The following is a 21559-nucleotide window of genomic DNA, read 5'->3' as shown; positions in this document are numbered from 1 at the left end:
TAGACTTGGTCTACATAAATTATTGTGGTTTAAGCTTTTTAGTCTAAGGAACAATTTCATGTACAGATACTACCAAACACCAACATGTCGCAAAAAGTAATTTTCTTGACTACTCAGGTTTCCTCAGATTTCTGATGTCCTCCTACAGTCTTCATGTGGTGGGATTGACATCTACTTTGGTAGTATCTACAACTAAATTATCATCTCATTAGCGCCCCCATTAGGATCTTCTGTGAGGATACAATACATTTCCCTTTTGGCTTTGTCTTTGGTTTGTAGGGGGGAGAATCCACAACGCTCACCTCACAACTTTCTGTTTACCCAACATGGCCCCCCTGTGTATATAACAGGCATGTATACAATATGCACACTTCTCTGCACACTCCTGGGCCATTGTTGTGTATAAGAAGAACAATACCGTGTGGTGAATATAGAGACACTAACACGGTATCGGCTCCTCGGCCATTGTGCTGATATGTTGAATGTTATGTAAATTCGGACATCAAAGACATAAAAACCTTCACAAATAAGAATGAGCTCCCGCAACTCCTCTACTGTTGCCTCCTAGGGCCAAATTTTTTATGATCAAACTTGGTCCCTGGTGTCCGGGGGAATGGGCTTCTCTGCCATATAGGAAGACACTAGTATTGTAAATGGGAGGGACTATCACGGATGTTGGGGCTATCACACTACTGTTTTTGGTCATTTTCTATTGTTTCCTCGAATGTGAAGGGTCAACCAAGCCTTCTGCCAACATTTCAACTCCATTGGTAGAATAAATTGGGAGTATGGTGGCCATCATTCAAAAAAGGGAGATGAGTGACCCATGAGGAATAACAACTAAATAAAAATCACCTGGAGGACCAGATAAAGAATCCTATTATCTTTTATTATACAGTTACATGGACAAAATGAATCCCCGATGTGGGGCCCCAGAATACAGCAGCCTGCTGTCTGGGGAATGTGTAAAGCCAAGTTTACATACACAGCTCAAACAGCCACATACTCGGACGTTTGTGCCATAGTTGCAGAATATGTGGTCCAACCACCTTATTGTGGTTGGTCACATTCCATTTGGACATGGAAAGTAAAAGGGGGGGGGGGATTAAGATGTCATTATTGGAGGCCCATATCGAAGTAAACCACTGGCTAAATATATATATATATATATATATATATATATATATATATATATATATATATACTCAGAGCAAAAACCATCAAAGCATCGAGCAGTGTCCCAAATAATCGATCAGTCTGTAGACATCACCTTCTTACTTCTCTGCTTGGCCAATGGCCGTCCATTAGCACATTGCCCCCATTTCTGCCAGCCACATCTGCAGACTCATTGCAGTGGTGACTGGTGGGATTGGCTCATGGGGGGGTCGAAGTCTATTTCAATCTAGCTGCCATAACATCGTTGTTCTCGGAGGAACGATCCATGAAGGTAAATGCAGTTTGTAGTGACATTTTGGGCGCATTCATACTACAGAATGTTCACCCAGAGAGATTTCAGACGGGCATCCTGTGCACAGCAGGTGCACCGCTCAGACACACGCCATCTTCATATACGGCAATGCATATCTTAGCCGATTCTGCCGATAGAATGGACATGAGTTTCACCACTCGGAACTTCCGCAGTGTGAATGCAGCCTTACATTTGCCCACTGTTTTTGAGGCTCTGGCTCTATTATCATCACCTACTTACTATGACTTTTTAGAGAGAATAGAACTGCCAAAATCTCTATCCAAAAACTTTCTCTACAAAGTTGACTTTCCCACAGATGGAAGCACAAGTGTCACCCCCTCCCCCCCTCAGGTGTCAGACAAGTGTGCACTCCGGTTATTGCTCCATTATCACCAGGACACACTTCACCAACACACTTATCTGTCTTTGTTCTGGGCCTCTTTTATCTTCTCCTCAGCATGTGGAAACAGTGTTTTGCTTAGTTTTTTTCTGTAAAAAAAAAAAAAAAAATTACAAAGAGTAAAATAAAATTTAAATATATATATAATTTTTTTTTCTTTCAACATATTTACAAATTGTGTGGGTATTTAAATCCTCAATTTATAAATAAATAAACTTAAGTTATTAGATATATTTTTTACAGAATACTGTTACATCATCTTTTACTTATATATTTATTTTGGAGGAGTTCTTTCACCATTTTGTAAGTTTTTAGGTTCAGTGGCAAGTTTTTTAAAATTGCAGCACACTGGGGGTATGGTATTTTTTTTTTCTAAAAATGTTTGATTTTTTCCCCCCATAGATCTCTAGAGGTTAAAAATCAAAAAGTCAGTAAAAACTCTATGGTTGACATTTATCAAGGTATTTAGAGCCCCCCCCCCCCCTTTTTTTTTTTTTTTTTTTAGAACAGGCACCTAAGCACTTTTTTGTGCATCTTTTGTGGGTAAGCAAAAAGTTACAAACTGCCTTACCTTACCTAATTTTTCACTTTGCAGTGGTCAGGTATTTATGATGTGCGAAAGTCGAAAGTTAGCAAAAAGTCCCGTACGTGAGCAAATAAAAAAAATATAAAAAAGCTATGACTTTTTTGCTTTGATTATGTGCTCCCAATAATCAACCCCTTGTGTTAAGCTGCTGGGTTTACACTATGTTTTGGCTATATGGGGACTCGATGTGGCTGGGGTATACAGCGCTTTTAGGTCCGGGGCAAAAATGAGCCGACCGGAGTGAGTCCCTATCTTACTCCGGTCGGCTTATTCAAATGAATGAGAAGGGGGCCGGGTCTGGCTGGGTCACGGACGCGCCTGGTTTTTACTCCACCAGCCCGATCCGGTCCCCGTTTAACCAAAACATAGTGTGAACAAAGTATGACAAATATGTATGCCAAATATGTGGCACATAAGCAAAACTTACCAAAATAAATAATGATAAATGTAAAAAATGAAATTCACAAAAAAAGCATCATGGAGGAAAAAAATTATTGGGCATTTATTATTTGTGATTTTTTTTTCAGGCCAAAAATATGAAAAAACAAAAGTATCTATTTGCAGCTTTTTTTTCTTTTTTATTTGATTTTGTTTTTTTTTCCTTTTTATCTTGTATTTGATGTGTAACTTTTCTTTTTTTCTTTCCTTTTTTATTGTGTTTCTTTTCTTCTTGTGTTTTTTTCCTATTCAAATGTGCTTCTTTTCTTCCCTTTCTTTAATTTTCTTGATCTTTTTCCCCATTTTTATTTGAGTATGTTTCTTTTCTTTTCCCTTTTTTTTCTTATTTTATTTAATTGGGTTTCTTTTATTTTTATTTTTCCTTTTTTTTTACTTGATTATGTTTCTTTTCTTTTCATTTTTTTCATTGTTTCTTTTATTTTCATTTTTTCTCCTATTTTATTAGATTATGTGTAATTTAATTTCCTTTTTTTTACTTTTTTTTATTTCATTGTGTTTCTTTTCTTTTCCCATTTTTTTCTCTTTTTATTTCATTATGCTTCTTTTCCTTCCTTTTAACTTCATTGTGTTTCTTTCCTTTTTCCTTTTTTCTCTTTTTTTCTTCATTGTGTTTCTTTTCCTTTTTTTTTATTTGACTGTGTTTCTTTTCATTTTTATTATTTTTTATTTAAATTGTGGTTGCAGATAAAAATGTTCATGACCAGACCTTCCCTCAGAAAGTGTCATTCCTTCTGTCAGTTGTTTTTCCAGCCCCTGCAGGATGGGGGGGGGGGGGGGGGGGGGGTTTAGACAGACGTGTGAGCTTCTTACTGCTACATTGTCACCTGGACACACTTCACTTTCACACCTCTTGTTATATTGGTGGCTCCTTTGAACTTTTTCAGAGTAGGAGGATACAGCCCTGTGCTGGTCCTAGCCCTAATCCCAAGGGTAACATGAAGTCTATGGATCCCAGTGCAACTCTACCAGGCCTAAATATGAGTAATGGGGACCATGAATACTGATAGTGTAGATTAGGGATCGACCGATATAGTTTTTTTAGGGCCGATATCGATAATCCGTGGAGGTTAGGGCCGATAGCAGATAACTTATACCGATATTCCGGTATAAGTTATCGGCTATTTATCCCCCCGCGACACCGCTGCAGATCATTGATTTAAAGCGGGCGCTTTAAATCAATGCACTGCAGTGGCTTTTGCGGTGCCATAGGCCGCGGCCGCCACCACCCGCTTCTCTCCCCCTACCTGTCAGGGTGGTCCGGGCCATCCATCCTTCCTGTAGTGTCCGGCGGCATTCCGGGTGGAGGGTGCACCGGTCCGGGCTGTCCTTCTTCTCCGGGGGTGCTCTTCTCCACTCTGGGCAGGCTCCGGCCTAGTAACGCAGCATAGATGCCGCTGCGCAGTGACGCCCGTGCGCAGCGACGCACCTGACGTCACGGCGTAGCGGCGTCTATGCAGCGTACTAGGCCAGAGCCTGCCCTGAGTGGAGAAGAGCACCCCCGGAGAAGAAGGACAGCCCGGACCGGTTCACCCTCCACCCGGAATGCCGACGGACACTACAGGAAGGATGGATGGCCCGGACCACCCCCATTACGGGGAAGTTTAATTATTTTTTTTGACTCGGAGGGTGGGGGAGGGGCCCGACCGGTATAGCGGTATGGGCAAAAATCCATACCGTGGGAGAAAAAAAACGGTATCCGGTTCACACCGGTATACCGCCCAGCACTACGGTGGGGGGTGCGACACGGTGTGGTGGGTCGAGGGTCGCGGTGTGGTGCGGCTGGTCGGGGGGGGGGGGCGTTTGCGGTGCGGTGGAGGCGGTGCGGGGGGCGGGGCATTATCGGCTTATCGGCAAGGTAATTGCCGATACCGATAATGCCCAAAATCGTGATTATCTGCCGATAATATCGGCCATACCGATAATCGGTCGATCCCTAGTGTACATCATTGTTAGTGGTCTCCAAACTGCCTCCAGATGTAGCAAGACTACAACTCCCAACATGCCTGGACAGCCGTTGGCTGTCCAGACATGCTGGGAGTTGTAGTTTTGAAACAGCGGGAGGTCCACAGTATGTGTAGATTTGAGAACATCTGCAGTTACGAAGAGGGGATACCCCTATATACACATTTTGACAAAATTGCAACCTGTAAAAACCTCATGTAAAGTTCCCAATAACTAAACACTTACTATATTTGGCTTTTTCTTCCTCACTTTATTATTCTTTTTCTTTACAGCAGGTCTTTTCATGTACCAGTGAAATTTGTCACCTTCCCCCCCATGTCTTCTTCCTGTGTCTCCAGATCTCCTGCTGCACAAGAAGTGTGACTGCATTATGGCTCCATTGTCACCTGGACACACTTCCAAGGCACACTTCTGCCACTCTTCTTTTTGTGGCACTATAAATAGAGGAAGATTAACCCCTAGAGGACACATGACGTTATTGTGCATCATGGTGTCCTGATACTTAGCACACCATGAGGGCCCTACATTTACGTCATGAACATGAGCTGCGCTTACTTCTTGCACCGTGGCTCCCGGCAGCGCCATCCCTAATAATGGTGGACATCAGCGATCCCTTTGTTGCCTGCCATTATAGCTTTAGATGCCGTCATTCATACTGACCATGGAATCTGAAGCAGTCCCTGCTAACAGTTACACTCACCGTATCACCCACAGCTCGATCGCGGGGGTCCGATGAGTGAAAATGGGGACCGGAGCACTCTTTACATGCTTACTGCCTCTCTGCTGCCATCTACTTGTATAGTCTGCCCTCTGGCGGGCTGTACAAGTAGATCGCTGTTTCTACTGATCAGTACTATGCCACTGCAAAGCCCTGAACAGTAATAGTAATCTAATGAGTCTTCAAAAATGTAAAAATATAAATATTTAATTATATATAAATATATAATTAATTAATTGAATAAAAAAATAATAAAAAAAATAAATAGATAAGTAAAGTAATAAAATGTTTTGTATTTTTTAACAAAAAAAGGGAATAAGCCCCTCCCACAATTAAAAAAAAACACCTTAAACCACCCTAACTTCCATTTTACTAATGTAAAAAAAATAATAATAATAAACATATTTGGTACTAAATATGATTTTAATGTTCCAGTAGAGTAAAATTTTAATCATTTTTTAAAATTACGGTAGTTCTAAAATACAATTAACTGTGTAAAAATGTTTACAAAATGTATTGTTAGAATGTCTGAAGGATACACACGTTACAATGCTGGAATTACTAAGAATAACAACAACAACAATAGTAATGTCGCTTTTAAGATAAGATTTGTAATCAAAAACTATTTATATTACTAGACTATTAAAAGCTTAGAAAAAGGAAGCAGGGTGAACAAGTTAACTAAACGTATTGACTAAAATAAAAATTGAATTGAATTAAATAAAATTAAATATAAAAATGTTATAGGATTAAACATTTCTTTGGAATTCCTTTTTAATAATAATAATTATGAATTATTATTACTAATAATAATTATTATTATTATTGTTATTATTATTGTTATTATTATTATTTATAGTTTTTTTCCAATATTTTTTAAAATAATTTATTATTTTAAGGGAACTGTCAGAATATAGAAAAAGAAGTTGGTAATATACAGTAGATGCATTCAATACATATGAAAATATACATAACAAGACGAGGAGCAGAAGATACTACAAACAAGGCCTCTTCATGGTCCTGGCACTACGACAATATGGTGGCCTTGTGAATATTGTGCATATCAGCCTCAACTTATATGTTCATGTGACTGTCAGTGTCTTCTTTCTATAAATGAGGACCCAGGGCTATATATACAGAACTTACCCTTCAGTCTGGTGTTAAACATGACAGGGAGGAGGGAGGAGAGCCCCGGGGATTTTTGTATCAACGTGTCAGATCCAGCTCCACGTCATCTCACATTCCACATCTGTACATACCTAGTGTATGTGAGCTGCTGTCTCTAAGCTTTTCATCTGGGATACTATCTGCTGAGATGTGTATCTAAATCTATATCTATGATAGTATCTAGTCAGTCAATGTATCTAAACCAACCATGTGTGATAATATTTGTTGACTTGGTGTATCTAAGACTATCATGTTTGATACGGCCTACTCCTAAAAATATAAAATGATATAATTACTACAACACTGGGAACATACCTATTACCCAATAATACTGTACAGAAATATTTGTACTATAATACTGCCTCCTGTGTACAGTACAAGAATATAACTACTATAATATTACCTCCTATATACAAAAATATAACTACTATAAAACTGCTCCTATATACAAGAATATAACTACTATAATACTGCCTCCTATATACAAGAATATAACTGCTATAATACTGCTCCTATATACCAGAATATAACTACTATAATACTGCTCCTATATACAAGATTATAACTACTATAATACTGCTCCTATATACAAGAATAGAACTACTATAATACTATCTCCTATATACAAGAATATAACTACTATAATACTGTCTCCTATATACAAGAATATGACTACTATAATACTGCTCCTACATACAAGAATATAACTACTATAATAATTCTCCTATATACACGATTATAACTACTATAATACTGTCTCCTATATACAAGAATAGAACTACTATAATACTGCTACTATATACAAGAATAGAACTACCATAGTACTGCCCCCTATATAAAAGAATATAACTACTATAATACTGCCTCCTATATTCAAGGATAGAACTACTATAATACTTCTCCTATATAGAAGAATATAACTACTATAATACTGCTCCTATATACAAGAATATAACTACTATAATACTGCTTCCTATGTACAAGAATATAACTACTATAATACTGCTCCAATATACAAGAATATAACTACTATAATACTGCCTCCTATATACAAGAATATAACTACTATAATACTGCTCCTATATACAAGAATATAACTACTATAATACTGCCCCTTATATACCAGAATATAACTACTATTATAGTAGTTATATTCTTGTATATAGGAGCAGTATTATAGTAGTTATATTCTTGTACATAGGAGCAGTATTATAGTAGTTATATTATTGTATATAGGAGCAGTATTATAGTAGTTATATTCTTGTACATAGGAGCAGTATTATAGTAGTTATATTCTTGTATATAAGGGGCAGTATTATAGTAGTTATATAACTGCTATAATACTGCTCCTATATACAAGAATATAACTACTATAATACTGCTCCTATGTACAAGAATATAACTACTATAATACTACCTCCTATATACAAGAATATAACTACTATAATACTGCTCCTATATACAAGAATATAACTACTATAATACTGCTCCTATATACAAGAATATAACTACTATAATACTGCCCTCTATATACAAGAATATAACTACTATAATACTGCCTCCTATGTACAAGAATATAACTACTATAATACTGCTCCTATATACAGGAATATAACAACTATAATACTGCTCCTATATACAAGAATATAACTACTATAATACTGCCTCCTATATACAAGAATATAACTACTATAATACTGCTCCTATATACAAGAATATAACTACTATAATACTGTCTCCTATATACAAGAATATAACTACTATAATACTGCCTCCTATATACAAGAATATAACTACTATAATACTGCTCCTATATACAAGAATATAACTACTATAATACTGCTCCTATATACAAGAATATAACTATTATAATACTGCTCCTATATACAAGAATATAACTACTACTTCCTTCCCTTTATGTTCTACTAATCAGTCAGGGTCTAAACCCTTTTTTTTTTTTTGTTAAAGTGACAGAACAAACTTAGAAAGAACATATATTGAATGCATAAAGCATTGGTGGTTCAGTGGTAGAATTCTCGCCTGCCACGCGGGAGGCCCGGGTTTGATTCCCGGCCAATGCATGTACTTTTCTTTGGAAAAAAATTAGCATCAAATACAGACACATAAAGACAATTCTAAGAAAATAATGATTATATTTGTATTCTACATTACTGGGGATGTCATTCGTGTAAAATGTTTTTTTTTTTAACAGTTCCATATTCATATGCCAAAAGAAGCCATGTGGTGACTTTAGAACTTCGGACGGCCCCATAGGGTGAAGGGTGAAGCAGTGAACTCTCCCCTATTGTTTCTCAGGAGCCCAATCATAGTATCTGTATTAGTCCGTATTTCATTTCTGTGTCAGTGAGGTTGCTATATTAATTCCTTGACAAAACAGTAGGATTTTTTCCTCTTAACAAGAATCTATATGAGTAAAAATAATTCATAAAAGCATATTTAACCTACTAATTCAACATTAGTTGCATGTTGTCCTGTGACTTACAGAAAATATGACAAGGGCTCAGGAGCCAAGTGGTCATTGTGGCAGCCCGAGGTCTACCAAAGGCCTTTGTGGCTGCCAAAATTGTTCTACCAATACAGCTTACCACTGACAGACTGTAATAGTAGATCATAGATTTAAATAGTCTCTGTCTTGTGATAGACTATGTGATTTCTAACTTTTTTTTCCCCCTTCCTATACCAAAAAAAGACCCCTTAGCCCAGAAAAACAGCTCTAAAGTTTTGGCCACTAATTGTCTTTGTTTCCACCAATCTGTTATCCACTACCTGTTGTTAGGGGCATTCTGTCTCTAGTGACAGTCACAGCAAGACATAACACAAGTAGGGGAGGCAAGACTTAACCACTGCTATGTGCCGGAATGAGGGAGAGAGACAGATAGAGAGATAGTATCTGCAAGCTGAGCCTGTTCTCCAGAGGATTTGCACTGTCCATACAAGGTAAATCAAGGCTTTCCTGCTTGTCTGAGCAGCAACAGTTTCACTGCTCTCTCTTCCCTTGGTGCTGCTGCTTAATATACACAGTGCTGCCTCCTTTATTTAATCCCCCCCTTTGAAGTGTCACTGTCATTTGAGTAAAATTTTCACCTGGGCCCCAAACGTAAAAATTGGTATGCCAGTCGGCTTATTTTTTGCCCCATATCCGTTTTTTGTGGCCGGACTGAAAACCATAGCATATCACGGTTTTACAGCCAGGCCACAAAACCGGATACGGGGCAAAAATGAGCCGACTCACTATCTGAATGAGATGCAGGTTGGGTCTGGCTTGGATATGGGGCGCCTGGTTTTGACATTTTGCATCCAGATCTGGTCAGCTTGTGAAGAAAACATGGTGTGAATGCACCCTTACACTGTTCAACGCTATACCATAGACAGACTGTATTTGAGAAATGCCTATGGCTGGAACAGAGGTAAGCAGGATAACTCTGACCGACATCTTAACTCATCGAACCCCCACAATTGTGGGGGTGTTGTTAAGTGTCCCAACTTCCCCCCTACTTGTCATTTTAGCTTTTAGGTGTCTTTATCGGCATTGATCACAGCATATAAAGGGTTTAATGGCAGACATCAGTGTGATCACTGATGTCCGTCATTAGCGGTGAGTCCTGGATGCTGATAGCAACCGTCACTCACTGTCCTTGAAGCGACTGCAGCTCCATTGACTCTCTGCACAGCATGGTGTACAAGTACCAGGCAGCCATGCCATACATCTATGTCATAATAACTAGTATACTAATAATACAATAAATATAAACTGTATTTGCAGTAACTTTTAGTAATATCCAGTGATGAAAAACTTATCCCCTATCCCAAGGGGGGGGGGGGGGGGTGCTCAGTTTTCCAAAATCGTAGTATGCTGAGGTTATGACTTTTTTTGTGTGTTTCTAACCCAAAGAAAACTATGGGAGGCAAAAAAATAGCCTCCTACTTTTCATTTGGTGCTAATATCTCTGAAATGCCTGGGCTACAGAATAAGATTGGAAAGATAAGGAAGGATCATCTGCAACAGGTGAAGCTATCCGGTATGGATCACATAGTGCAACTGTTGTGTGTTACCGGTCCTATAAAATTTTAATGGTGTTATCCAGGATTACAAAATGATTTCTTCCAGAAACAGCGCCACCCCTGTCTTCAGGTTGTGTGTGGTATTACAACTTGGCTCCATTCACTTCAATGGAACTGGACTTGAGTGGCGCTGTTTCAGGAAGAAATCCTGGATAACCCACTCCAATAGAGAATAATGGGAAATAAATAGCAGCTGTAGTGGCTAGAGATGTCGCGAATTGTTCGGCGGCGAACTTAGCATGTTCGCATTCGCATCGCCGGGCAAACATATGTGAAGTTCGATCCGCCCCCTATACTTTAACATTGCGGTAAACTTTGACCCTGTGAGTCAGAGTCAGCAGACACATTACAGCCAATCAGCATCAGTCCCTCCCTTCCAGACCCTCCTACCTCTTGCACGGACGCCATTTTACCCTCATTCAGCATGCTGCAGGCTTAGGAAGTGGAGGGACAGAGAAGCTGCTCCTGCTATATAGGGAAAGTGATAGCTAGGTTGCTGCTAGGTGGTGTATTCAGGGTCCACTTTACTCCTAAAGCACTAGTGTAACATCTGCTTTAAGGACAGCACCCAAAAAAGCCCTTTTTATGGCTCAAATATCAGTCCATGTGTCTTGCAACAGCTGGAGGCACCCTGGTTGGCAGGGTACCGCTGGTTAAAAGGGGTACTCCAGTGTAAAACTTAAGTTCCTTCAAGCAACTAACTACAGTATTAAAAGGGCTATAAGTTCAGTCCATGTGTCTTGCAACTGCTGGAGGCACCCTGGTTGGGGACCTCTTCTTAAAAGGGGAACTCCGCTGGCAAGCTTTTTTGCTCATTGTCACACTAGTGCAAATCATATTTGGTGTAACAGTTGTTCAAATAAAAAATAAAAAATACCTTTTTTGGCTGTGAAATAAAACCAGTGCGGCCTAAAGGGGGGCTCTAACTATGTGCTGCCTAATATTGGGGGCTCTATGTGCTGCCTAAAGGGGATCTAACTATGTGATGCCTAAAGGGGGGCTCTATGTGCTGCCTAAAGGGGGCTAAAGCACGTTATTCCAAAGAATTTAGGAATAATTGGTGATTTATGCCCTTTATGGATTAAAACCAGACTCTGCATCAACTATATAATTTTCCATGGGAGTTTTGCCATGGATCCCGCTCCGGCACGCCACAGTCCAGGTATTAGTCCCCTTGAAACAACTTTTCCATCACTATTGTGGCCAGAAAGAGTCCCTTTAGGTTTTTAAATTCGCCTGCCCATTTAAGTCAATGGTGGTTCGCCGGTTTGCGAACATTTGCGGAAGTTCGCCTTCGCCGTTCGCGAACCGAAAATGTTATGTTTGCGACATCACTAGTAGTGGCATTTGTGTTAGGATGTGAATCATGGTAAATCAATAGTATCACTATTCTAGGGTCCCTAGTGCAGGATCTCCTGAATAACTAAGACTCTAAAATAAAGAAATATTGAGATTTCCTCTTTAGCTATAGGGAATGTATAGAGTAATTGTAAACTACTGATTCCTTCTAGAAAAAAGAATATTCTGAACTTCAGCGTATATGATCATGTGACCCTCATAGTGTTCTTTGGCTTCTCTCTATATATACAGTATAAAGAGCTATGTGTTCTCTTCTTCCAATCTGGTACAAAATGACCGGGAGGAGACGGTAATGTCAACGTGTCAGATCCAGCTCCACGTCATCTCACATTCCACATCTGTACTGTGCTGTTCATACAGTCCATGTGAGCTGCTGTATCTAAACTGTTCATGTGTGATACTGCCTGCTCAGCTGGGATATCTAATCCTGTTTTGTGATACTGTTTGCTGAGCAGCTGTATTCATAGCCATACTTTTACAGCAAGCCACAAAGCACTACTGACTATTATTATCACACTAACTGCTATCCTGTCCCCTACGCATAAGAATAAAACTACTGTAATACTACTCCCTATATACAAGAATATAACTACTATAATACTGCTCCTATATACAAGAATATAACTACTATAATATTGCTCCTATATACAAGAATATAACTACTATAATACTGCTCCTATATACAAGAATATAACTACTATAATACTGCTCCTATATACAAGAATATAACTACTATAATACTGCTCCTATATACCAGAATATAACTACTATAATACTGCTCCTATGTACAAGAATATAACTACTATAATTCTGCTCCTATATACAAAAATATAACTACTATAATACTGCTCCTATATACAAGAATATAACTACTATAATACTGCTCCTATATACAAGAATATAACTACTATAATACTGCCTCCTATATACCAGAATATAACTACTATAATACTGCTCCTATGTACAAGACTATAACTACTATAATACTGCTCCTATATACATGAATATAACTACTATAATACTGCTTCCTATATACAAGAATATAACTATTATAATACTGCCTCCTATATACAAGAATATAACTACTATAATACTACTCCTACATACAAGAATATAACTACTATAATACTGCTCCTATATACAAGAATATAACTATTATAATACTGCTCCTATGTACAAGAATATAACTACTATAATACTGCTCCTATATGCAAGAATATATCTACTATAATACTGCTCCTATATACAAGAATATAACTACTATACTACTGCTCCTATTTTACAAGAATATAACTACTATAATGCTGTCTCCTATATACAAGAATATAGCTACTATAATACTGCTCCTCTACACAAGAATATAGCTACTATAATACTGCTCCTATGTACAAGAATATAACTACTATAATACTGCTCCTATATACAGGAATATAACTACTATAATACTGCTCCTATATACAAGAATATAACTACTATAATACTGCTGCTATATACAAGAATATACCTACTATAATACTGCCTCCTATGTACAAGAATATAACTACTATAATACTGCTCCTATATACAAGAATATAACTACTATAATACTGCTCCTATATACAAGAATATAACTATTATAATACTGCCTCTATGTACAAGAATATAACTACTATAATACTGCTCCTATATACAAGAATATAACTACTATAATACTGCCTCCTATATACAAGAATATAACTATTATAATACTGCCTCCTATATACAAGAATATAACTACTATAATACTGCTCCTACATACAAGAATATAACTACTATAATACTGCCTCCTATATACCAGAATATAACTACTATAATACTGCTCCTATATACAAGAATATAACTATTATAATACTGCTCCTATATACAAGAATATAACTATTATAATACTGCTCCTATGTACAAGAATATAACTACTATAATACTGCTCCTATATGCAAGAATATATCTACTATAATACTGCTCCTATATACAAGAATATAACTACTATAATACTGCTGCTATATACAAGAATATAACTACTATAATACTGCCTCCTCTGTACAAGAATATAACTACTATAATACTGCTCCTATATACAATAATATAACTACTATAATACTGCTCCTATATACAAGAATATAACTATTATAATACTGCTCCTATATACAAGAATATAACTATTATAATACTGCTCCTATGTACAAGAATATAACTACTATAATACTGCTCCTATATGCAAGAATATATCTACTATAATACTGCTCCTATATATAAGAATATAACTACTATACTACTGCTCCTATTTTACAAGAATATAACTACTATAATACTGTCTCCTATATACAAGAATATAGCTACTATAATACTGCTCCTATACACAAGAATATAGCTACTATAATACTGCTCCTATGTACAAGAATATAACTACTATAATACTGCTCCTATATACAGAAATATAACTACTATAATACTGCTCCTATATACAAGAATATAACTACTATAATACTGCTGCTATATACAAGAATATAACTACTATAATACTGCCTCCTATGTACAAGAATATAACTACTATAATACTGCTCCTATATACAAGAATATAGCTACTATAATACTGCTCCTATATACAAGAATATAACTACTATAATACTGCTCCTATATACAAGAATAGAACTTCTATAATACTGCTCCTATATACAAGAATATAACTACTGTAATACTGCCTCCAATGTACAAGAATATAACTACTATAATACTGCCCCTATATACAAGAATAAAACTACTATAATACTGCTCCTATATACAAGAATATAACTACTATAATACTGCTCCTATATACAAGACTATATCTACTATAATACTGCTCCTATATACAAGAATATAACTACTATAATACTGTTCCTATATACAAGAATATAACTACTATAATACTGTTCCTATATACAAGAATATAACTACTATAATACTGCTCCTATATACAAGAATATATCTACTATAATACTGCTCCTATATACAAGAATATAACTACTATAATACTGCTCCTATATACAAGAATATATCTACTATAATACTGCTCCTATATACAGGAATATAACTACTATAATACTGCTCCTATATACAAGAATATAACTACTATAATACTGCTCCTATATACAAGAATATAACTACTATAATTCTGCTCCTATATACAAGAATATAACTACTATAATACTGCTCCTATATACAAGAATATATCTACTATAATACTGCTCCTATATACAAGAATATAACTACTATAATACTGCTCCTATATACAAGAATATATCTACTATAATACTGCTCCTATATACAGGAATATAACTACTATAATACTGCTCCTATATACAAGAATATAACTACTATAATACTGCTCCTATATACAAGAATATAACTACTATAATTCTGCTCCTATATACAAGAATATAACTACTATAATACTGCTCTTATATACAAGAATATATCTACTATAATACTGCTCCTATATACAAGAATATAACTACTATAATTCTGCTCCTATATACAAGAATATAACTACTATATACAGGAATATAACTACTATAATACTGCTCCTATATACAAGACTATAACAACCCTGACTGATCAAAACTTTTGATGTCTAAAATGTTTTACACATTTACAGGTACAGTTTAACTTTTGAAATAGAACCAACACATTTGTGCAAGTATTGATGGTTCAGCGGTAGAATTCTCGCCAGCCATGTGCACATGCTTTTTATTTCCTTTTTTGAGCTTTGTCGAGGAGAATTCATTGCCCTCTCTTCCTTCCTAAACCTTTGTGGAAGAGGAAAAGCAACAATGGCACTCTTGTCCTTATAACCCAACCTTATCTCCAATCTTGATGTCCCCTCCTCATATCCCTTCCTTATCTCCCGTCCTCACATCCCATCTTCATTTCCCGACCTCATATCCCGTCCTCATATCCCGTCCTCATATCCCGTCCTCATATCCCGACCTCATATCCCGTCCTCATATCCCGATCTCATATCCCGACCTCATATCCTGTCCTCGTATCCCGTCCTCATATCCTGACCTGATATCCCGTCCTCATATCCGACCTCATTACTGACCTCATATCCAGTCCTCACATCCTGACCTGATATCCCGTCCTCATATCCCGACCTCATTACTGACCTCATATCCCGTCCTCATATCCCATCCTCATATCCTGACCTCATGTCTACCTCATATATTGTGCTCATATCTTATCGTCATATCCTTACCTCATGCCCCATCTTTATTTCCCATCCTCGTATTATGTCCTCAAATGCCGTCCTCATATCCAGCCCTCATATTCTATCCTCATATATTGTCCTCATATCTTATTGTCATATCCCGACCTCCTATCCCATCTTTATTTCCCATCCTCGTATTATATCCTCATATGCCGTCCTCATATCCTGCCCTTCTATCTCGACCTCATATTGCATTCTAATATCCCGACCGTATATACCCTTGTCACATCCCTACCCCATATCACATCCTCATACTCTGTCCTCATATTTTTTCCTCATATTCTGACATTATATTCCATCCACATATCACAAGCTTGTATCCCGTCCTCATATCCTGTCCTCATATCCTATCCACCAATCACAACCTTGTATTCCAACCTCATAACCTGTCCTTATTTCCAGACCTCATATCCCGACCTCATATCTAATATTCACATTCCATCCTCATATCTCATCCTCATATCCCAACCATATATCTCGTCCTCATATCCTGATCTCATACCCCGTTCTCATATCCTGACCTCATACCCCGTTCTCATATCCTGACCTCATATCCAATTCTCATATCCTGACCTCATACCCTTTTCTCATATCCTGACGTCATATCCTGGCCTCATATCTCTTGCTCATATCTCGTCCTCATATCCTGACCTCATATTCTGACCTGATACCCCGTTCTCATATCCTATTCTCATATCCTGACCTCATATCCTGACCTCATATCCCATTCTCATATCCTTACCTCATATCCTGCACTCATATCCCATTCTCATATCCTTACCTCATATCCTAACCTCATATTCTATTCTCATATCCTGACCTCATATCCCATTCTCATATCCTTACCTCATATCTTGACCGCATACCCCGTTCTCATATCCTGACCTCATATCCAATTCTCATATCCTGACCTCATATCTCGTCCTCATATCCTGACCTCATATTCTGACCTCATACCCCGTTCTCATATCCTAACCTCATATCCTATTCTCATATCCTGACCTCCTATCCTAACCTCATATCCTATTCTCATATCCTGACCTCATATCCTGACCTCATATCCCATTCTCATATCCTGAGATTTTTTTTTTTGCACGACCAATTGTTCTTTGTAATGACAGCTTTCATTTTACAATAAAATGTATGACACAACCAAAAACATATTATCTATTCTTGAAAATTGAAACAAAAACCATCAATTTTGCAGCTTTTGGAGGGTTTTGTTTTTTCACAGTGGACTTTACGGCTAAACTGAGATGTTCTATTCATTCTGTGGGTCACAACCATTAGAATGATACCCATGATGACATGCTTCTCTATTATTGTACCACTTAACAACAGTCAAACTTTTTAAACAAAATACAGTAAGTACGTTTAAAATTGCCCCATGTAAGTGATCTGTAGTTATTATCAGTACCACGTTTGCATTTATGTGACTTTATATTTTTTAAAAAAATTTTAAACAATATTTATTAGAAAAATTAAAGTGGGGGGAGATTTAAATTTTTTTTTATTAGGAGAGGGGCCTAGTCACATTTAAAAAAAGTTTTTATTAGTCTTTTTTTATTTTACATTCTTTTTAAGTCCCCATAGGAAAATTTTTCCATCAATCTTGATTGCTAATACTGTTCAGAGCTATGTATAGACATAACATGGATCAGTGATATTGGAAATCCACTTGTACAGCCTGCCAGAAGGCAGATCATACATCTGGATTGTAGCAGAGCAGCACAGAACATGTGACGAGGCCTGACTCATTGGACCCCCACGATCACGCCCTCTAAAGTTTTAGATCTCCCTCTAATGAGCTTGGTACTAGTCAGCCAAGGATACATTTACGTCTTGTGACCTCTAGGAGTTAAAGGGGTACTCCGCCGCCAGACATCCAATCACCTATCCAAAGGGGCTGGGGACCCCCGAGATCTCCCTGCTGCACCCGCCATTCGTTTAGGGCATCGGGTGCAGCTCCAGAGGCTCGTGGCATCATGGTCATGCCCCGCTCGTGACCTCACAGCCACGCCCCCTCAATGTAAGTATATGGAAGGGGGCGTGACGGTCATCACGCCTGCTTCCATAGACTTATATTGAGGGGGCATGGCTGTGACATCCCGAGCGGGCGTGACCATGTTGTTCCGAGCCTCCGCCTGGCATAGTCAGTCATCTGGCACTGAACAAAGTTCGCTCCATGCACAGGATGTCTGGGGTTCCGCAGCCAAAATCGCGGGGGGCCCCAGCGGAAGGACCCCCGCAATCAGACATCTTATCCTCTAATCTTTGGATAGGGGATAAGATGTCTAGGGGCGGAGTACCCCTTTAAGATAATTTTTAGGTAACATTGAAGAACATGCTCTTTCATGACTGTTCTTAAAATGTTGACATTGATGGTTCAGAAGCTGTCGGTGGTGTCCAGTATAATATCTCCTTGAGGTTAATGTAACATATTGTCAGGGAATTATGGCCCACGTGTTCTTCAGCTACTACCAGAAACCTCCACCCATGATGACAAATTATGATCCATCCTCTTGACCCTGGAGTCACATGATGTCCCCTCCTGAGATGTAGCCTCTCCTTTTGCCTCAGTCACATTTGGTGTTTGGAGAGGTGATAGAAGAATGGAGAGGTGACAACATGTTCACGGCGTCTGCCATTTGTCCCTCCTCTACTGAGCCGACACACTTCTCTATTATCCAATAAAAGTCCTGGGAAAGGTTTTGTAGACTTTTCTTCATGTTATGTTAGATTCTGGTGACCTTGTGACCGATGTCGTATTGTCACAATGTATGTACTGTTTACGTCATATATTGTGTAGCTTCCACACATGGACGTTTTTATATGGGGCGTAGGTATAAAAGTCTATTATTTATATATAACTGTGCCAGATGAGTCATACAGGCCCTGCAGATCTTATTCAAGATGGATAATAAAATATTCAGTCTTCTTCTAACAAATTGCTGTCCTATATACAAGAATAATAATAATAATAATAATATATATTAATAAGAATATAACTACTATAATACTGTTCCTATATACAAGAATATAACTACTATAATACTGCCTCCTACATACAAAAATATAACTACTATAATACTGCTCCTATATACAAGAATATAACTACTATAATACTGCTTCTATATACAAGAATATAACTACTATAATACTGCTCCCATATACAAGAATATAACTACTATAATACTGCCTCCTATATACAAGAATATAACTACTATAATACTGCCTCCTATATACAAGAATATAACTACTATAATACTGCTCCTATATACAAGAATATAACTACTACAATACTGCTCCTATATACAAGAATATAACTACTATAATACTGCCTCCTATATACAAGAATATAACTACTATAATACTGCTCCTATATACAAGAATATAACTACTATAATACTGCTCCTATATACAAGAATATACCTAATATAATACTGCTCCTATATACAAGAATATAACTACTATAATACTGCTCCTATAAACAAGAATATATCTACTATAATACTGCCCCCTATATACAAGAATATAACTACTATAATGCTGCTCCTATATAAAAGAATATAACTACTATAATACTGCTCCTATATACAAGAATATAACTACTATAATACTGCCTCTATATACAAGAATATAACTACTATAATACTGCTCCTATATACAAGAATATAACTACTATAATACTGCTCCTATATACAAGAATATAACTACTATAATACTGCTTCTATATACAAGAATATATCAACTATAATACTGCACCTATGTACAAGAATATAACTACTATAATACTGCCTCCTATATACAAGAATATAACTACTGTAATACTGCCTCCTATATACAAGAATATAACTACTATAATACTGCTCCTATATACAAGAATATAACTACTATAATACTGCTCCTATATACAAGAATATAACTACTATCATACTGCCTCCTATATACAAGAATATAACTACTATAATATGGCGCCTATATACAAGAATATTACTACTATAATACTGCTCCTATATACAAGAATATAACTACTATAATACTGCCTCCTATATACAAGAATATAACTACTATAATACTGCTCCTATATACAAGAATATAACTACTATAATACTGCTCCTATATACAAGAATATAACTACTATAATACTGCCTCCTATGTACAAGACTATAACTACTATAATAAGGCTCCTATATACAAGAATATAACTACTATAATATTGCCCCCTATATACAAGAATATAACTACTATAATACTGCCATTTTGTTCAGGAATATAACTACTGTAATACTGCCTCCTATATACAAGAATATAACTACTATAATACTGCCTCTATATACAAGAATATAACTACTATAATACTGTTCCTATATACAAGAATATAACTACTATAATACTGCTCCTATATACAAGAATATATCTACTATAAATATGCCGGAGAAGAAGAAAAATAGAGATACCGCACTCACCCACTGTATAAACTTGAAGATGTGGATTTATTCAGATCCTTAGAGATGGATCCATAAGGTGGAGGACATGGAGGGGAAAGAACGCCAGGACTAGTTTCGCGCCGGACGGCGCTTCCTCTGACTGGGCTACACCAGCTGGCGGGGAGGGGAAGTAATTTCACTAGCCAGAACTGATGACGTAGGTGGATGCAAAATAAAAGGGGGGGTTAATTCTATACAAAAGTATACAACAAAATTAGGAAAAAAGGCCCAAAATAGAATAAGGAATAAAAGGAAATAGAAAAAAGAAAAAAGATAGGGCGTTATAGGAAGACACTCAAGTCTTGTCGATCATTAAGTCCCATTCCTTCTAGCGCTCTGGTGCGCATAATCCAACGTGAAGTAAAGTCTTATGCCGGTCGATACCAGGTGAGTTGTGTTTAATTCTTTCGATGCCGAAAAATCGCATTGTGTCTGCCGCTCCTTTGTGAACTGACCTCATATGTTCGATTAGCCGAGCACACCCGTGTCCAGTGTATATAGACCTGATGTGTTCACGGAATCTGATCCTTAGTGGTCTAACTGTTGAGCCAATGTAGAAGCACTTACACGGACAGATTACTGCATATACGACATGGTCGGTAC

General features: G+C 37.2%; 1 non-coding gene across 1 annotated transcript; it reads left to right on the top strand.

The window, feature by feature from the left end:
• The first annotated feature begins 8770 nt into the window (after positions 1–8770).
• TRNAG-GCC (transfer RNA glycine (anticodon GCC)) lies at positions 8771–8841 on the top strand. The gene has a single exon. It is a non-coding gene; the product is annotated as a tRNA-Gly (tRNA).
• The last annotated feature ends 12718 nt before the right edge of the window (positions 8842–21559 follow it).

Source organism: Hyla sarda, chromosome 4 (genome assembly GCF_029499605.1).
Source record: "Hyla sarda isolate aHylSar1 chromosome 4, aHylSar1.hap1, whole genome shotgun sequence".
Classification (NCBI taxonomy): domain Eukaryota; kingdom Metazoa; phylum Chordata; class Amphibia; order Anura; family Hylidae; genus Hyla; species Hyla sarda.
The sequence above is the reverse complement of the archived record's forward strand: the minus strand, read 5'-3'. Positions and strand labels throughout refer to the sequence as shown.